Raw genomic sequence first — 12,883 nt, forward strand, 5'->3', positions numbered from 1 at the left:
TATGACTTAAAGATTGCTGTACACCAGCGGAACCCATCCAATTTGAAGGAGCTGGAGCAGTTTTGCCTTGAAGAATGGGCAAAAATCCTAGTGGCTAGATGTGCCAAGCTTATAGAGACATACCCCAAGAGACTTGCAGCTGTAATTGCTGCAAAAGGTGGCTCTACAAAGTATTGTCTTTTGGGGGGTGAATAGTTATCCATGCTCAAGTTGTCCGTTTTTTTGTCTTATTTCTTGTTTGTTTGACCCCAAAAAAATATTTGGCATCTTCAAAGTGGTAGGCATGTTGTGTAAATCAAATGATACAAACCCCCAAAAAATCAAATTTAATTACAGGTTGTAAAGCAACATAATAGGAAAAATGCCAAGGGGGGTGAATACTTTCGCAAGCCACTGTATGTCCTCTGTTTGCTGTGTTTTATCTTTACCATGTTGATTGAGTACTTTTGTGTTCCAGTTCCTTATATTTGAAGATTTATTATTTTAATTATCCTTTCTTCTAATGCTGTCTTATCAATTCATAAAATACTATAAATGGAAAGTCTAATAACAATTATTTTCCAACATACCCTATCTAGAATGGTATACTGTAGTTGTAGTTCATTTCTTTAACAATTGTTGTATTTTATTGCTTTTCCATTTATTTATTTTATTACAATCCCTACCTTGGCTAGTATTGGGTGTTCCATTATTCGACTCCTCTATGGGAACCTTGCAATATTTAGAATAGCCATGGAGGAGTCTTTTTTGTCTATCAATATACATTTTATCTAAATAAATAAGTCATTTAGCAGACGCTCTTACCCAGAGCGACTTACAGGAGCAATTAGGGTTTAGTGTCTTGCTCAAGGGCACATCGACAGATTTTTCACCTAGTCAGCTCGGGGATTTGAACCAGCGACCTTTCGGTTACTGGCACAACGCTCTTAACCACTAAGCTACCTGCCGCCCCAACTACTATGAGAGCTACACGTTTCCCTTTTAATCTATTGTCCTTTAAGATTTGGGAACAGAACTTTGCGCCATTCTGCAATTTCCTTCGGGAACTGATCATTCATGCCTATTTACGTGCCAGCGAGTCTTTGCCAATGGTATAACACTCCATTCAGAAAGTAGTAACCCTCCTCAGTGCTACCAACCGCTTCAGCCTGTCCTGACCACTCGTTCACTAGGGCCTGTTGATACAGAGAGCCCAGTAGTTTGTCTTCTTTCTGTTGCTGAACAATGTTGCTAGGGACCCTAAAGCCTAAGGGTACATCTAGACTTGTGTCTCCTTGAGGTTTGGTCACTGTGCGCTGGAACTTGTCTGCCCTGCACTGCCTCTTGGACTTGCCAGTCTTGCCTGGCACTCCCTCAACTTTTGACTGAGAAGGGTAAGGTGCTAAGGGTCTGGGCCTGCAACTTAGCTTGCTTGGCTTTGGCTCTAGTAAAGACCACATTACTGGAATGGCAAGGAGACCAAAGTTCCCACAGTGTAAAGGCAGATCCTGTTCCAGCACCCCAGGGAAAGGCAAGGAGTCAGCTAGGCCTACTCTGAAGTGATAAGGCTGCCCCTGCACTTTCAAGTAAACCTCAGCTGTGGGGTAATATTTCTCATCACCATGGACACACCGGATGGCAACTTTAAAGTCTTGGTCCCACATGTGGGTAGGAATCAACTTCTTCTGCACCATAGTGTGCATACTGCCAGTGTCTACAAGTGCCCTGACCTCCTGGCCATTGAGTAAAACAGCAATGTCTTGCAAAGGGGGATTCTCACCCCGCTCAATGTACTTGGGCCTTGGCATAACTCACATTTGGGCTACTTTAGCATGGTTCCTGGGGCACATGGGCTTAGTATGACCTTCCTGACCACACTGGTAACAAATGGGAGCTCTGCCTGGGGGCCTAGAGGCATGGCCTTGACTAAAATGATGGTCCCTAGGAGTGATAGGCTTACTCATAGCTGGAGTAGTCTTTGGGGTCTGGAAGGATGGTGTTTGTTATCTCCTGTGTTCTTTGGCTGCCTGCCACTTGGCATAAACCCAGGGTTGGGCTCGGCGTCGGGCGGCCACAAAGGTTTCTGTATGGGCTGCAGCTCAGCACTATGAATTTGAAAATACCTTAGTTAACTTGTTCTCTCTTTCGCCAATAAAGACAACATCAATGTATGCTTTTTGTAATGGATTCATTAAGGTTTACACATTGCTATTGTACATTAATTGTTGATAATATTGCATTTATTTGTTGTATTGAGGAATGTATTGTTTGTTTATCCATTTTAGAATAAGGCTGTAACGTAACAAAATGTGGAAAAAGTGAAGGGGTCTGAATACTTTCCAAATGCACTGTTTAAATGTACTTGGCTATTTTAAACTTGTCAAGGGAAAATAGTTACCCCGGGGTGAACAGAGGGTTGGTATTTTCCAACGCCCCTCCGGAACATCGGGATTCCGGTCGGACCTCATTTACCAGAACACCGCGGCATCCATGCTGCAGACATGGTGGTAAACAAGACATTACATAGAACTGTGACTATTTGTTTGAGAATGTGACAAAACTATCAGTACATTTTGTGTGCACTATGTCATCACGCACTTATTTTTATCCACAACAAGTAAATTTTGTGGAAACTAGGGTTGAATGGCGGTGTCATAAGCGTCAGTGAATTGCGGTGGGCGAAGTCAAACGCAGGACACAGAGCTTACTGGAAACATACTTTACTAGAAAGTAAACTGAGTACATACAACCTCCACACAGGGAGGAAAATAACCCGCACACTAACGACTGCCGATGACGAAATACACTGCTCAAAAAAATTAAGGGAACACTTAAACAACACAATGTAACTCCAAGTCAATCACACTTCTGTGAAATCAAACTGTCCACTTAGGAAGCAACACTGATTGACAATAAATTTCACATGCTGTTGTGCAAATGGAATAGACAACAGGTGGAAATTATAGGCAATTAGCAAGACACCCCCAATAAAGGACTGGTTTTGCAGGTGGTGACCACAGACCACTTCTCAGTTCCTATGCTTCCTGGCTGATGTTTTGGTCACTTTTGAATGCTGGCGGTGCTTTCACTCTAGTGGTAGCATGAGACGGAGTCTACAACCCACACAAGTGGCTCAGGTAGTGCAGCTCATTCAGGATGGCACATCAATGCGAGCTGTGGCAAGAAGGTTTGCTGTGTCTGTCAGCGTAGTGTCCAGAGCATGGAGGCGCTACCAGGAGACAGGCCAGTACATCAGGAGACGTGGAGGAATGCCGTAGGAGGGCAACAACCCAGCAGCAGGACCACTACCTCCGCCTTTATGCAAGGAGGAGCAGGAGGAGCACTGCCAGAGCCCTGCAAAATGACCTCCAGCAGGCCACAAATGTGCATGTGTCTGCTCAAATGGTCAGAAACAGACTCCATGAGGGTGGTATGAGGGCCCGACGTCCACAGGTGGGGGTTGTGCTTACAGCCCAACACCGTGCAGGACGTTTGGCATTTGACAGAGAACACCAAGATTGGCAAATTCGCCACTGGCGCCCTATGCTCTTCACAGATGAAAGCAGGTTCACACTGAGCACGTGACAGACGTGACAGAGTCTGGAGACGCTGTGGAGAACGTTCTGCTGCCTGCAACATCCTCCAGCATGACCGGTTTGGCGGTGGGTCAGTCATGGTGTGGGGTGGCATTTCTTTGGGGGGCCGCACAGCCCTCCATGTGCTCGCCAGAGGTAGCCTGACTGCCATTAGGTGCCGAGATGAGATCCTCAGACCCCTTGTGAGACCATATGCTGGTGCAGTTGGCCCTGGGTTCCTCCTAAATCAAGACAATGCTAGACCTCATGTGGCTGGAGTGTGTCAGCAGTTCCTGCAAGAGGAAGGCATTGATGCTATGGACTGGCCCGCCCGTTCCCCAGACCTGAATCCAATTGAGCACATCTGGGACATCATGTCTCGCTCCATCCACCAACGCCACGTTGCACCACAGACTGTCCAGGAGTTGGCGGATGCTTTAGTCCAGGTCTGGGAGGAGATCCCTCAGGAGACCATCCGCCACCTCATCAGGAGCATGCCCAGGCGTTGTAGGGAGGTCATACAGGCACGTGGAGGCCACACACACTACTGAGCCTCATTTTGACTTGTTTTAAGGACATTACATCAAAGTTGGATCAGCCTGTAGTGTGGTTTTCCACTTTAATTTTGAGGGTGACTCCAAATCCAGACCTCCATGGGTTGATAAATTTGATTTCCATTGATAATTTTTGTGTGATTTTGTTGTCACCACATTCAACTATGTAAAGAAAAAAGTATTTAATAAGATTATTTCATTCATTCAGATCTAGGATGTGTTATTTTAGTGTTCCCTTTATTTTTTTGAGCAGTGTACAATCACACACAACACACAATGAAAGACAGAGGGTTAAATAGGGAAGACAATACAACATAATGGGAAACAGGTGTAGACAATCAAGACCCAACAAGTCAAACACAGAAACATAGATCGGTAGCAGCTAGTACTCCGGGGACGACGAACGCCAAAGCCTGCCCGAGCAAGGAGGAGGGGCAGCCTCGGCTGAATCCGTGAAAGGCGGGAACCCGGTTACCAAGATTTACAGAGATTTACTGCCCAAAACCACTCCCCTTTAACTGCGAGAAACAGGTAATTTATAATAAAATATTATAATAACTTATATGAACATGAAGTGAAAATGAACTGCTATTATACGCGATGTCTAAATCTGTATTCTCTACAGCCTTCTCTCTGGTCACTGCATGATCAATGCTCAGGGTGGGGACCAACAGCCCATCTCAGTATATAGACCTATCATCTCATCATGGTAACTGTTTTAAATTGTGACAGGTAGATCTACATTTGCTGCAGCATAGCCTATGCTACAGTAATATAAAGACCGAATGCGTGTCTAATTTACAGATCTCCATCTGGCTTTTGGGGGTCACCTTATTTGCAGAGTTTTAAAACACTCATATATTGTTGCTTTAAATAAAAATTGGTAACCCTGTTCAAGATTGATATATAGGCCTATATATAGATGTCCTAGCCTACCTCTTTCAGGTAATAAATTCAATGCAGTATTAGCCTTATATTTAGCTAATTAATGATGGGTTATGCATAATAAGCTTCTAACTTATAGCCTCTGTCTCTTGTGCAGTACGCACCTGTGCTCCACTGGCCTCTCTCTGTGAAAAAGTCTCCTTAGCTTTTGGAGTCCCATGCAGGAAAAGCTAGACTAGAATAGCTTGCTAGACATTCTTTTTTTAGCATTTCTAATACCAATAGACTATTCGAAGATGAACGCCAGCTCTTGAGAATAGAACTCACGGGTAGTTTGAAAGAAGAGTGAACGCACAATGGGGGTAGGCTATAGCAGTTATTTATTCAGACACATAACCATTCAATCCTCATAAAGAGAAGTGAAAGCCTTCTGCATCTCATTCTAGTCCTATATTATTCAAGCGTGACATTAGAATGATGAAGACAAGGACAACGAAAAACATTTAATTTAACTGTTGAAAGCGAGGAAGGAATGAAGCAACACTAGAGAGAGAAAGAGGAGGTAGGCTAATAACATTATGGGAAATATAAATAAAATTCGCTATCCTATACTTGTAACTTTGTAGGCCACATGTGCTGCACCAGAATTGCATGTTCTCTCTCCGCTTTATCATGATTTGAACGAGGTGCGTAATTCCATTCCATATGCAGCGCATTCGGAAAGTATTCAGACCCCTTGACTTTTTCCACATTTTGTTACGTTACAGTCTTATTCTGAAACGGATTAAATAAATAAAAATATCAGCAATCTACACACAGTACCCCATAATGACAAAGTGAAAACAGGTTTTTAGAAAGGGTTGCACATTTATTAAAAATAAAAAACAGAAATACCATATTTACATAAGTATTCAGACGCTTTGCTATGAGACTCGAAGTAGAGCTCATGTGCATCCTGTTTATACTGATCATTCTTGAGATGTTTCTGCAACTTTATTGGAGTCCACCTGTGGTAAATTCAATTGATTGGACATGATTTGGAAAGGCACACCTGTCTATATAATGTCCCACAGTTGACAGTGCATGTCAGAGCAAAAATCAAGCCATGATGTCAAAGGAATTGTCCGTAGAGCTCCGAAACAGGATTGTGTCGAGGCACAGATCTGGGGAAGGGTACCAAAACATTTCTGCAGCATTGAAAGTCCCCAAGAACACAGTGGCCTCCATCATTCTGAAGTTTGGAACCATCAAGACTCTTCCTAGAGTGTGAACTGTATTACTGTGCTGATTGGTGGAGTGCTGCATAGATGGTTGCTGCACAGCTATTTTCAGGTCTCTCCAGAGATGTTTGATCGGGTTCAAGTCCTAGCTCTGGCTGGGACACTCAAGGACATTCAGAGACTTGTCCTGAAGCCACTCCTGCGTTGTATTGGCTGTGTGCTTAGGGTTGTTGTCCTGTTGGAAGGTGAACCTTCGCCCCAGTCTGAGTTCCTGAGCGCTCTGGAGCAGGTTTTCATCAAGGATCTCTCTGTACTTTGCTCCGTTCATATTTCCCTCGATCCTGCATTCAGGCCAAAGAGTTCAATCTTGGTTTCTTCAGACCAGAGAATCTTGTTTCTCGTGGTCTGAGAGTCTTTAGGTGCAATTTCGCAAACTCCAAGTGGGCTGTCATGTGCCTTTTACTGAGGAGTGGCTTCCGTCTGGCCACTCTACCATAAAGCCCTGATTGGTGGAGTGCTGCAGAGATGGTTGTCCTTCTGGAAGGTTCTCCCATCTCCACAGAGGAACTCTAGAGCTCTATCAGAGTGACCTTCGGGTTCTTTTTTTATCTTATTTTTTTAAATATTTTTTTTATTTTACCTTTATTTAACCAGGTAAGCCAGTTGAGAACAAGTTCTCATTTACAACTGTGACCTGGCCAAGATAAAGCAAAGCAGTGCGATAAAAACAACACAGAGTTATATATGGGATAAACAAAAAAAACGTACAGTCAAAAAACACAATAGAAAATCTATATACAGTGTGTGCAAATGCAGTAAGTTATGGAGGTAAAGCAATACATAGGCCATAGTGCAAAAAAATTTACAATTTAGTATTAACACTGGCGTGATAGATGTGTAAAAGATGATGTGCAAATAGAGATACTGGGGTGCAAATGAGCAAAATAAATAACAATATGGGGATGAGGTAGTTGGGTGGGCTAATTACAGATGGGCTGTGTACAGGTGCAGTGATCGGTAAGCTGCTCTGACAACTGATGCTTAAAGTTAGTGAGGGAGATAAGAGTCTCCAGCTTCAGAGATTTTTGCAGTTCTTTCCAGTCATTGGCAGCAGAGAACTGGAAGGAATGGCGGCCAAAGGAGGTTGTCGTATCGAGTGAGTGGTGGCAATTATTGCTGATGAACAAAAGGAGTCTGCTCATACTGAACGTTGATCATAAGGTTTATTCAGATCACAAGCTTTAGCATGAGTGACAGACTCGCGAGGTCTGGAGAGCAGTGTCCTCCAATTCTAATGGCTGCTCTGCCCTATCTTCTTCGTGTACCCCTATTTATAAACAATGCAACAAGATGGGCTCCCTCTTCTGGCCAATCACCAGTTTACAACACACTTCCTGTCTATTATATGTGACATTATACTAAACATTGCCTTTTGATACTAACATAACCAACATTCCAGTTCTTCATGAAAAACATTTAACAAAGACATAATCTTAATACACTACATATTCCCCCCTTCGAGACAAAACTAAAAAGTCTCGACAACAATAGGATTATGACCAGTAACAATTTATCCTATTGAGTATCTTTAACCTTAAACCAAAACATTCTCCTCTAGAGTGTAAATACCTTTCTATGAAATATGAACAACTGTTTATGAAGTATGAATACATTACTATGAAATATGAACAAATCTCTATGGAGTGTGAATACATTACTATGAAATATGAACAAATCTCTATGGAGTGTGAATACATTACTATGAAATATGAACAAATCTTTATGGAGTGTGAGAGCGAAAAACTGTCCGGCAGCCATCTTTTCAGATATCCATCCATCAATCAAGACAGTAAAATTCTCTCACGGTCCCTCTGCCCCAGGCAACCACCTCGGTACTCCAGATAACCTCATAAACCATGTAAATGCCCTTGAAACTATGATGCAATTAAATACACATGTAAGCCCCTGCAAACAAAATCCTATCCAATAAATATCCATTGTAAGGCTGGTCAACCCATTGGACCGTACAATGAAACTCTCCCTTCCTAGCCTCTCTGTCCCTAAACATTCACGAAATAAACAAAAACATCTAAGATCCTCACATGTATTCAATAACATCAAACATCATTCTACAAAATTAATCCCTGAGGCTATTACACAATTATGTATTACACATGTCTATATTTCATTGCAGACACTGGAATGTAGTCCACTACACTTCATCTCCCTGTAGTCTCGACTTCCAATGGACTGTTGATGATGGAATCAGCCACACCCTCCTTGTTTCATCTCCTCCAGTCATATTGTCCCTTCATATTGTCCTTGTTTGAGTATTTCAATCTCCACATGTTCTCCCAAATGCTTCTGGAAGAAAAGAAAAAGAACCCAACAGTATCTTTTGCAAAACAACATTTTGAAATTGACCATCAATATCAACTAAGAATATAACAATGATATATAAATGATGCATGAATCACATAAACCTATTCCCCCCTTTGATTCATAAATCATACCAACATCACCCCAATATAGATTTTTTTTTTTTGAAAAATCATCAAAATGATATTTATCCATCAGTTCCACTTGTCCATCTTTATCCAGATCAGGAACAGTCAACACCGGCATCTGAGTGTTGTCTCCAGGCATCATTCTCCAACCTATCTCAATATCATAGCTTTCTCAAAGGTCAGTAACCAATTACAAACCTCACACAGTGTTATCAAAGCTGAAACTAAAATCTGACCCATCACTGCCCCTACTGGGCCTAACTGATTTTGCAACCAAGTCTTCTCAGATCTCCCAATCCTTCAATGATAGGCTTGAAGACTATGACATGTCGCCATGTCACCCTTTTAACCCTAGATTTAGCTGTGTCCGGTGCTATCCCTCTTATAATGATAAAACCTCATATGGAAGCTTCAACGTTGACATGTAACCAAATCCTGTCCATCCATAATGTAAGAATATATATGCTTTATCACCCCAAACCCTCTAAATATTTCTAAAATTCCCCATAGTCACATTGTCAGGCAAAAGCTAATCTTTTAACCATCAAAGTCCTGCTGTTCTTACTAACTGGTCCATAAAAATTACATTATATTTGTCATCTCTAACCTTATGTTCATGCTTATCCAAAGTCATCATATAATCATCACAATCTGATATTCCCATAAACATACCCTTTACCTCATATGTTTTATTAGAACAAAAACAACTTTTAGCCCTCAATGTTTCACCTGAATACTTCAGGGTTCCGTTGTTACCTGATTTTCCTTTCCCATTTAACAATTCCCATAGGGTAATTCATTTAACCAAGAACACTTAAACCTAGGCTTAAACCACTGTTCTAACAACGACATTATTTTATCTGTCAATGACTGTTGCTGATACCACAGTCATGACAAAGCATAAGACTGACCCATACCTGATAGAGGTCGAACGACCGTCTCTAACATGTTTGACTGGAATTCTAACCAGACATGGACCCTCAAGATTCCTCACTGACCTTACAGAATGAGCTGCTGGAACCTGCCCATCTATCTCTAATTTTCACAACAGAAGAATCAAACCACATGCATATAGTTTCTCTCTTCCCCAACGAGCGGTACTGCAGATACCTCTCCTTGTCTGTCATCAAAATCAAAGACCTCATCCTGTCCTCCATGATGGATCTATATTCTCTCTACTACTATCTGTTCTCCTATTTTAACCCTATTGGTACTATAATTGCCAGCACTCTCCATCCGTAACATACCCCATGAGTCTAAAATTCCCCATTTAATTTCAGAAAAGTTGTCGATGTCATACTCCCTACATTTGCTATTGCCATCGTATCATTAATCCCTTCCAAAGTTACCATTAAAGTAGTTGATGCATTAACCTTAATTACTTCTAATGCGAAAGTTCCCATTATCCTCTGTGTATTATCTACTGTTGGAGTGACTACTATAACATATTCTTCCTGAACTCCTTCGGTGACTGCGGAGCTTCAACAGATTTGAAATCTTCCATCATAAGCGTCACTTTACGAATTACATAGCCTTTTAACCAATAATTCTTAACCGGAACAACTTCTAATGCTTGCCCTAGATAAGTATACATATATTCTCCCTGACCTTTCGCTGTAACATTACGCCAAATAAGTGAACAGTCACTCCTAACCTCTTCCACTTCATATCGTTGTACAAACTATCCCTCCTTTGACTAGGGGACACCGCTTCTACATCTGGTCCTGATAACAATACTTATTCTCCATAATTATCTCTCCATATGGGAGGAACGTCCCCATCCTAACCCTAATAAGTATTCTTTCCCCTAAAATTGGTGCTGTATTGGTTCCCTTATAACCAAATGCGATATATTTATGGCTTTAATACCTATCAATGTTGAAATAGTTAAATTGCTTCTCACTGTTGTTATAATAGACTGAAGTGTTAATGTCCTTAGTTACTCCTAGTTTTCCCCAAAGAAAAAAGTTGTCTTTGCTTGTACTTCCATCTATCACCACTAGTGTCACTTTTTCCCCAAATCTCAGTCCTTTCTCTAAATCCCTGACTTTCAAACTTTTGATTACACAAAATACACCTATAATTACCTTGATCTTCCTACTCTACAGTGCCATTCACCATTGTTCTCTCTCTTACTACTAACTTTGAAACTTAGCTTACTGTCTCAGAGTTCCTTCAACCCTAATCTACTCCTAACTTATTTTAATCTAATCTTTTCTCTCATAACATTTACAACTTTTTCCCCTGATTTATTCACAAAATCCCTTACCACCAAATGTTTAGAATATGTGATTGGGAAAGTTCCCAACTGCCTTTGACTTTTTACACACACTTGGCAAACGACTAAACACCTTTTAGCCTAACCTGAAATCTCTTAGTGTAAGAATGTAACCCAGAATAAACAGTCACCCCTTTTAACTTTTCAGACAGATTGTCTAATAGACAGTCGTCTAGTGTACATCTTATTGTACAATTCAATTTAAACAATGCATCTCTTCCCAACACTGCAATAACAGTATCTTCTAATATTAGTACCTTAAGAGTAATTAACTGTTTTACTACCTCAAATCCCTATCCTAATTAGTTATCAATTAGTGAGATGTTTAACCTCTTTAGGCTGAACCCAGATAAGTTTTCCCCTATTCACTATCACTTCTAATGGTCAGTTGTTTCAACTGTTAGCTATTTTCTCTTCTTCTCTAATCGATGCTCTCAGCTGATACCCCCCTTCCGGATCTTCTAGGCACTAACAGGTGATCTTCACTTGCTCCTTTATCTTCCTCTGTTGTTTCCTCCCGACTTGTTGCATTAACAGGTAAAGTACCCAATCTGTCCACAATTTATAACAGTCTTCTGAAAGTTGCTGGAAGTGTAGCTGAAATCTTCCTCCTCCTATTTCTTCTCGTCCTCTTCAATTCTGTGTCTGTCCAGAAACTGGCTTTGGATATGAATCAACTGGTGTCGCCCTTGGTGGCTGATACAATTGCATTTGATATTGTTCAGTTGAAGCTGTAACAGTGATTGTTGATTTGGTTCACTCTGATTCTTCATAACCAAAACTTATCTTCTCCTTCTTCTTCTCCAATTCTTGGGATCCTCTCAGCAGTTTCTCCTCTTCTGTATCTTCAGCTGTGTTACTTCTAAACTATTTGCTTTATCCAGGCATGATAAACATCGGTCTATATCTCCATTTCTTCTTTGCCAGTCATTGTAGGATAAAATCCTCTTGAACATAAAGCACCTTTAATCTCCAAATCTTCATCGCTTTCTTCATCAGAACTCGAATCTCTTGTCTCCTTCTTCGTTCAACTTTCATCAGAGATCAAATCTCGTGTATCCTTCTTAGTTTCTCTCTTGCCAACTTCCTTCTGATCACAGAGTCATATCCACCCATGCATGACCTCTTCATCATCACTCATCTTCATCATCCTCTTTAACCTCACTCTTCTCTTCCATACATCACATTTTCTTCCTTCTGGAGTTTTGAATTCATCTTCATCGTCGTTTCTGCTTGTCCTCTATCTATTATTCGTCTTCATCTCTGATGTACCAATCACCCTCCTGGATGATCACTGAAAGCTTCCTTCTCATAAGGTGGGTGTCTTTTTGCTGAATCCGTATGTGAGAAAGGTGTACTAACATCTGCCATTAGTTTCTCCTAACACTACTTTAGTTAAAGAATTACTATTTTAGTAAATTTTCCCCTATATCAACCCTTTTATATTAACTATCTTATTTTAGACTGTATAGCCTATGGCTTCCCCCCTTAAATTATTAATATAACCCTAACATCCCCAAAAAATCAAATCAAATAAAATATGAATATTAAAAAATTCAATTAAATGCCTTATTCAAAAACCATTTAATTAAAAATTAAAAACCAATTAAAAACTCAATTAAAAATTATGAATAATTTAAAACCAATTTTTTATTCCTATATCACCAATTTATCAATTAGTGTTGGCTATCTTACCACAACCCATCAAATGCAAGTAAATGTAACCCTAAACTCCATTGTTTAATATGCACCCAAGTATCTTAATTGCCGAATAATGTCAGTACCTGATTTCCAACCTAATTCCAATCAAACCCCAGTTATGCACAGAGCCTCAAAATGCAATTTTTTATGAAATAGTATTTGCCAAGCCTATGTAAAATTGTCA

This window comes from Coregonus clupeaformis, chromosome 3 (assembly GCF_020615455.1).
Source record: "Coregonus clupeaformis isolate EN_2021a chromosome 3, ASM2061545v1, whole genome shotgun sequence".
In the NCBI taxonomy this organism is placed as follows: Eukaryota; Metazoa; Chordata; class Actinopteri; order Salmoniformes; family Salmonidae; genus Coregonus; species Coregonus clupeaformis.